At 29.9% G+C, this 8,011-nt stretch overlaps 1 pseudogene; it reads left to right on the forward strand.

Moving 5' to 3' along the window:
- Nucleotides 1-4,088: 4,088 nt before the first annotated feature.
- LOC111293383 (aquaporin NIP2-2-like) lies at nucleotides 4,089-7,764 on the forward strand (annotated as a pseudogene).
- Nucleotides 7,765-8,011: the final 247 nt, after the last annotated feature.

Consider the following 8,011-nt stretch of genomic DNA (forward strand, 5'->3'; position numbering starts at 1 on the left):
TTGTTAATTTTTGGGATTTGTCCCCCATACTTATCCTTGTAATTCTTCCTTGGCCAAAGTTTGCCAACATTTTGCTAATAAAAGACATTCTATTTCACTCTTCGTGTGCCTCTTCTGGTGACTATTTCTCAACCATTCTTATCTTTTTCTTCTTAATACCCTACAATGGAAGAAATGTGCAAATGCATTCTTACTTTTTGAGTTTGAAATAATGATTGATGAATGAATAATGGCATAAAAGACTTTCACATTACATTGAATAAGTGAAGAGTGATAAAGGCAGAATTGAGATGTTCAATTCCTAATAAGAACATTGAATTTGGAAAGAGATTTCTTACAAGAAGAATATGAGTGGAATGGATGATTGGGAGCTACACTGGCTCGATCTTAGAAGAGCAGCGTAATTTGGTCTTTGAAGAATAACAGGTGATGCCCAAGAAAAGAGCTTGAGAAACTTGAGAACCACAATTGAATAGGAATTAATTAGCCAATAGTTGCATAGCATGCATTGAATTTCACATGCATTGCATAGCATATACTACATTCAAGGAAATATAGTGCATAAATTCAAGAAGCAGGGGTATTCCAACATCCCACATAGAGAAGACAAATGTGAAGACATTTTTAAATTTGAGAAAAAGCTTGTCAGGTAAGTTTCTAATCCTTGAAATAGGATGTCTCTTGGAATCAAGGCTGATTTGTAAGACCTTTGCACATAATCTCCTGAAATTCCTTCGAACACGATTTTCAACTCCTTTGGACATGTTTGTCAAAGGGCAATCTATTTTTCAAAGTTATGATGCCTCTGATTAGAGGAGCAATTTACTTCCCAAAAGTTGTGATGCCTTTATTTAGAGGAACAATTTATTTTCAAAAGTTGTTGAGCCTCTGATTAGAGGAGCTTTGTTTATTTATTTTCAAAGTCGTTGAGCCTCTGATTAGAGAAACTTTGTTTATGTTTTCCAAAGTCGTTGAGCCTCTGCTTAGAAGAGTTTTGATCAAATTTTTAACACAAAAAAATGAAAAAAGAGGTCGAGTGAAGTCTTGAATGGGTGTCTACGTCTTTGCACAATTTCTGTCTCACAGAAAATGTGCAAAGAGGGGTAGCTGTAGACACCCAATTTGGTCCAAGCCTGGATTAATTGGGCTTGGTCCAAATGGGTAGGCCCATTTTATTTTTTATTTTGTATTTTATATATATTTCTTTTTTGTATCTTATGTATTTTTATTTATTTATTTATTATTCTTATTTATTAATATATATTTATTAATTTTTTTTTATTTATTTGTTAGTATATATATGTATTTATTATTATTTATCTATTTATATATTATTATTTATCTATTATTATTATTTATCTATTAGTATTTTTATTTATCAAATTATTTTCTTTTAATTATCTATTAACACTTTTTATTTTTTGATTTGATTTTCTTTTTCTTTTTATTCGGCTGAGATTGTGATGGAATTTGGGAATTCTACCATAGATTTGGGATTCAATCAGAGTCCATATTGGATTCAAGGATTGAATCCTAATCCAAGGAAGAGTTGGGATTGATCAAAAACTCTTTTGATCAATCCCTATAAATAGATCCACGAATCAAAGGACCAGAGGATAGAAACACAGACGCACAGAGAAGAAACAAAAGCTAAAAAAGAGTTTTGGTGTGTTAGAACAGCTCTAGAAATCGGTGGGAATTTTTTTTAATTTCTGGTGATTTTTTTTTTGAAATTTTTGAAAAATTTCCAGATTTCGGTTGAATTTTTCTCGAACTTTGAATTTTTTGGTGACTTTTCCAGCCAAGTTCGAATTTTTTGATTAGCTACCAAGTTTTCGCGATCATTTCCAGAAACCGACCAACTTTTCAGTGAACTTTCAACAAAAAACCCAGATTTTGGTGACATTTTTCAGAATCCGACGAGATTCAACCAAAGTTCTTCGCTGGTTTAGAGAAAGGGAGGAGAAAAGGAAGGGGAGAGAAAGAGAAGGGAGGAGATATCTACTGAAAAAATAGAATGGATAGCCTTTTATACTCACTGAAAACGACGTCATTTTGGTGTTACTGTTTTCAGAGGATCCGCGCATTTTGAAATTGGACGACCCGATCCGAGCACTGACCCGAGTGTGACCCGAGTGTTATCCGACCCTTGGAGCTAAACCGAGCCGAGCCGCTAAGTCGAGCAGTTCCCAAGGTTTTTTTTTCATTATTTATTTATTATTTATTATTATTATTATTTATTGATTAGATTAGAATTGTTTAACACTTTTTATTTTATTTTTTTAAATAAAATTAAAAAAAAACTATTTTTAAGGAAAAGTTGAAAGTATCAATTTTCCTTGAAAATAAGTTTTTCAAAAAATATATTTTTGAGAAAAAGTTGAAAGTATCAATTTTCCTTGAAAATATGCTTTCTAAAAAATAATTTTGAGGAAAAGTTGAAAGTATCAATTTTTCAATTTTCCTTGAAAATAAGCTTTCTAAAAAAATATTTTTGAGGAAAAGTTGAAAGTATCAATTTTCCTTGAAAATAAGCTTTCTAAAAAAATATTTTTGGCAAAAAGTTAAAAGTATCAATTTTCCTTAAAAATAAGTTTTTAAAAATGAATTTTTGAGGAAAAGTTGAAAGTATCAATTTTCTCTGTACAAAAGCAATCATTTTTTTTCTTTTTATTTTCTTGAATTTTCTTTAATGTTGAATAATCTGAAGATGGAGCCTCTGCAAGTGAGACAGTAGTTTTCTTGCATACTCTTGAGGTGAGGAGATTTTCTCAATTTTCTGCTAAAAGTATTAGAGTCAATTGAGAATAATTTTCAATAGTTAATTACTTAGTAAATTTATGAGGCTTATTGGATAACACAAAATTAAGCTGGTACTATCTTTTGATGGGCGTTATGAGGGTGCTATAACCTTTCTCACACGTAACTGAACTTCCGAACCTTGTTCTGATTAGTAGACCTGAACCTATTCTTTTAGGGACCTTTAAGCTTAGGTGTTCCTTAAAATGATAGATTCCTTAGGTGGTCAATCGCACCTAGATAAAAAGGATTGGTGGCAACTCCTTAAGTCAATGTCTAGTGATAGATCCTCGGATCTAGACGTTATGACAAAGAGTATTATTATGCGTGGAAAAGGGTTATAGAGCTCCCACGGTGCCCATCCAAAGAATGGTACCGGTTTGATTTCAAATTATCTAAGCTTTAAAAATGTTTATATTTTGCCAAAATATTTAGTATTGAAATTAGTCCTAAAATTGTCCCTAATAGTTTGGTAGCAATTTAAGATAATTCTCTCACCTTAAGAGTATTCATGGAGATTAATATCCCACTTTGAAGAGGCTTCGTCGTTAGATTTATTAGTATATTTTATTCAAAAAAATTAGTAAAGTCCTCCAATAGCTTGGTAAGATTTATTTTGAAATAGATCGCCCAATACTTTAGTTAGATTTTATTTAAAAATATTTTATTCTTTTAAAAAAGTTCATTAAATCTTTTAATATTTTGTTAAGACTTAATTTAGGAAGCAATCCTTTAATAATTTAGTAGGATAAAAATTATTTTCTATTTTTTGAAATTTATTCAATAAATTTCCCAATAGTTTGATGGATTTCATAAAATTTAAATTCATTAAAATTTTCTAATAATTTGGTAGGATTCATGAATTTTTTTGAAAAGATTTTTTTATTTTTTATTTTTTTAGAAAATAATTTTTATACAATATTTAGTAAATAATAAATTGTTCAATAAAAATAACAGAAGTTTAAAGATCACAATATTCCAAGTTTCGTAAAAAAAAAAAAATCACAAAGATTCAAAATTTGCAAAGATTTTTATATTCACAATTGTCATAACATATAGATTTGTGGACCTACCGCTAGACATGGATTAAAGGAGTTATCACCAATCTTTTTTGTTTATGTGTGATTAGCCACTTAATCAAATTTATCCCATTGAAAGAGTAGTCCCAAGATTGACTTAGATATCTTTAAATAGTATATTTTGAACTATGAAACCAGATTTTAGATGGTATATTTTTTAATTAACCTCGTTCTCTTCCTTCCATCCTTCAGCTTTTCAGTCCTTCAACAATGGCTACAATAGATCATCAAAATAAGCTTTCCCCATTCGATCAAAATCCAACACCCCAAGAGCTTGGCATTAGTTTTGTTTGCAAATCATTTCAAACATACTACCCTACTGATTTTGCAAGAAGGGTAAAAATAGTTTTGCATGTATCTCAACTTCCAACCCTATCAAAACAACATCTTACATAAAACTATAGCTTTTCCTTTCGTATAAACAACATTAGTTGTCTGATAAAATTTTATGTGTACATATGTAACAGGTGTTTGCAGAGATCATAGCAACCTACTTGCTAGTGTTTGTGACTTGTGGATCAGCCGCCATTAGTGCCATTAATGAAAACAAAATCTCAAGGCTTGGAGCTTCAATTGCTGGTGGGCTTATTGTAGCTGCAATGATCTGTGCAGTTGGCCTTGTCTCTGGTGCACACATGAACCCAACTCTTACTCAAGCATTTGCAGCTGTCAGACATTTTTCCATGGAAATTGGTACATTATTTTCTTTTTAGTTCCTAAAATCACCATGTTTTTGTTAGGCTTGGTGATTTGTGTATTCGTATTATGTAAAAATATTAAAATTCATTTATTCGTATCCTATTTTATATAAAAATTATGTTTCATAATTTGTGTCAACACAAAAATATAAAATATAATTTTTTTTGTTTTGTTAAATCAATATATAGTTATTACTACAATTTTAAGTCATGTTACCTTTGTGTTCTATTTTTCTATCGTATTAGTGTTGTATTACTGTATCGTATTTTAAATAGCCGGTCTAATTTTTGCTTAGGAAACAATGAAAATAAATAATATTAGGCAAAAAAAAATAGCAAAGTCTAATCCAATGATCTTGATCTTCCATTTTTTTTCTATTATTTTCTTTGGTGATGATTTCTTATTCTTTTGACAAAGATTCACTATCAAAAATTGACTATTGCTAACAAAATTTTTTGTCAATAATAATATGTTTTCCATTGATAATAACATTACTAATAGAATTTACTGACAAAAATTTTATAAACAAAAAATTTTATAAATAATAGATAAGTCGATAATATATTTTTAAGTTTCACCTAAAACAAATTGGATTGACATGATGACATGGCAAATAAATAAGTGGGGTCAAGCCCAGGTTACATTTTTTGGATTATTGGAACCATTTTAACTTTGACATTGAAAAAAAATTTTGTGTTCAAAAATTTATTTTAATTTAAACACAATATTAAACAAAAAATAATAATTTTTTAGTTTAAAAGTTTAATTTTCCAACTCAAATAAAAAAACTCTTAAAAAAATAATTTTATAGTAAAAAAAATACATTTAAGATAAAAACATTATTTTATTACCTTTAAAATTTTAAAATTTTGTTATTTTGTATATATTTTAAATATTTTAATTACTAATATCACTTTTTTATAATATTATCAAACATTTAAAATTTCTAATCACACTTTTTTTATCATATTTTATAAATATATTTTTTAATTCAAATCTTTTCACTGCAGCAGCAATGCTTAATTATCCATTAATAGTTTTGAACTCAAATAAAAGCTTCACTTAACCACAATTATTACATATAAATGAATAATGGAATAATTCATGGCCAAATAAACTATATTCAATATTTGTTTGTTATGCACTAAAAATTAAATACTCAACTAACTACATGATTGAATATATAAATCCATATTGAAAATATATAGAATTATTTGATTTTATATTTATATGCTCATTTCAAAAATATTAAAAGACTCTGGTCGGCAGTCCATACTTATCTTTTGAATAGCATAATTATATGTTAAATTAAAAAATAATGCAAATCGTAATGGTGAGTACTTCCTTTCTCAAACAAAATGCACTAAAAACAATGAAAAATAGAATAAAATGAAAGAAAATTGGATGAATAATAATATGTTATGAATGCATGTTCTTTCATCACTTTCAACCTCTATTTTTCTTTATTAAACAGTATTGTAAAATGCAACATGCATGAAGGTCAAGATTTTTCATGAGTTAAATAATTGCGAAGACAGTAACAATTATGGTTAATTATATTCAAATTGCCATAATTTTTAAGAACAAATAAATAAAAAACCAAACATTGTGGGGTTTTAATTTCTTGCAGGTCCCATTCTATGCTGCAGCTCAACTAATAGGAGCAATCTCTGCATCATTCACACTTCGTGTATTATTGCAGCCAATAAAACATGTTGGCACCATATCACCTTCGGGATCAAATTTTCAAGCTTTATTCATGGAAATAGTTGTCACATTTTCAATGATGTTTATTGCATCAGCTGTGACAATCTCAAAGGATTATCGAGACTTTAATTCATGACTTTTTATCATCAAGACAAATGAATTAATCAATTGATTCAATCAGTTATTGATACACACATATATTTGATGTCACAACACACTTATATTTTACTTAATGGTGCATGGCATTTTCTTCTCAAAGTTTTGTCCTTTTTGAGGTATAATTGGATCTTTCCAGTTTTTATATGTTTCCATATTGACAAGTAGGAGAGCTAGCAGGCATAGCTGTTGGTTCTGCTGTTTGCATAACTTCGATCTTGGCTGGGTAAGCAACTTTAGAAATCTTCATTTATGAGTCAACTCTTCCAATTCCTTTTTCTTAGTTGCCATTATATGCCCAATTAACCTTATATTAACGGACAGATTCATTTGTCCGAATTGTTTCTTGAAGATTCTCTTGATATTCATTCTTCAAGAAAAACCAGCATCTAGGCCACAACATACGTACATAAGGACGCATGCAAAAAAAAAAAATGTAATGCTAATTACAAGTTGTCTAAGCATATATATATATATATATATATATATATTTCAGACCCATATCAGGTGGATCAATGAACCCAAGAAGGACCATAGGACCAGCACTTGCTAGTGCTCAATACAAGGGAATTTGGGTGTATGTGGTTGGACCAGTGATAGGAACCTTGACGGGGCATGGTCTTACAATCTGATCCGAATGACAGACAAACCGTTGCATAAAATCTCTACGCGTTCATTTTCATTCAAACTTCATCGAATGAGAAGCCAAGATGGAGAGGTTCCAAACGAAGAACCTGCCAATGATCTTTATTTGAATTATCGATCTATTGTTCAATATCAAGGGCAAGGCAATCCTCTCGCCCTTTTTTTTCTCTACCCTGAAAACAAGATTATGAACAAATCTTGAAAAAAATGTTCTTGTATTATAACTGTAAAACATATATAGTTGTATGTAATAGTATATAGAAGTAGGATTGAAAAATAAAATTATGCCGAAGAATGAAGTATAGCTCGCTACAGCTACTGCAACATGAAGCCAAATTCCCTGTATGCCAAAATGCACTTTGGAAAAAATAAAGAAAGTAATCCATCATTGGATATGCCAAAAGTTCAACATTTAAAAAAAAAAAAGATAGAAAGAAAGCATAAACAAAGAATCAACAAATCAAAATCTGTTTTCAGAACGACAAACAAAAAGAGAAACAGAGAAAGATTATAGCTCCCATTAATTAAAAAAGCAAGTGTGGAATGGAGAAATAAATGTGTGCTTGAGGAAAATTATAGCTGGTCGAATCATTCTTCTACCATTATAGTGGCTAGTACGAGAGATTATTTGCATTTTAGGGAGACTAGACGGTTTACTTCTATCAGGCAAGTTCGGCTTATTGCTTGGCAACCTCCTCCTGCGGAGTTTATGAAGGTGAATGCTGATGACTCAACTTTATTTAATCCTGGGGAACTTGGTATAGGAGGCATTGCTCGGGACTGTGAGGGGTATTGGAAATATGGTTTAGGTTTTAAAATTGGTTGGGCACGAGGCATTTGGAGGTTGCTATTAGAATTGAATTCTCTCTTGGCAGTGAAGAAAGTTACAGGCCCTTGATAAGGATCCATTACACCATGTTATTTAC

The sequence above is a fragment of the Durio zibethinus genome, chromosome 10, assembly GCF_047325235.1.
Source record: "Durio zibethinus cultivar Kanyao isolate XHJ-2024 chromosome 10, ASM4732523v1, whole genome shotgun sequence".
Taxonomy (NCBI): domain Eukaryota; kingdom Viridiplantae; phylum Streptophyta; class Magnoliopsida; order Malvales; family Malvaceae; genus Durio; species Durio zibethinus.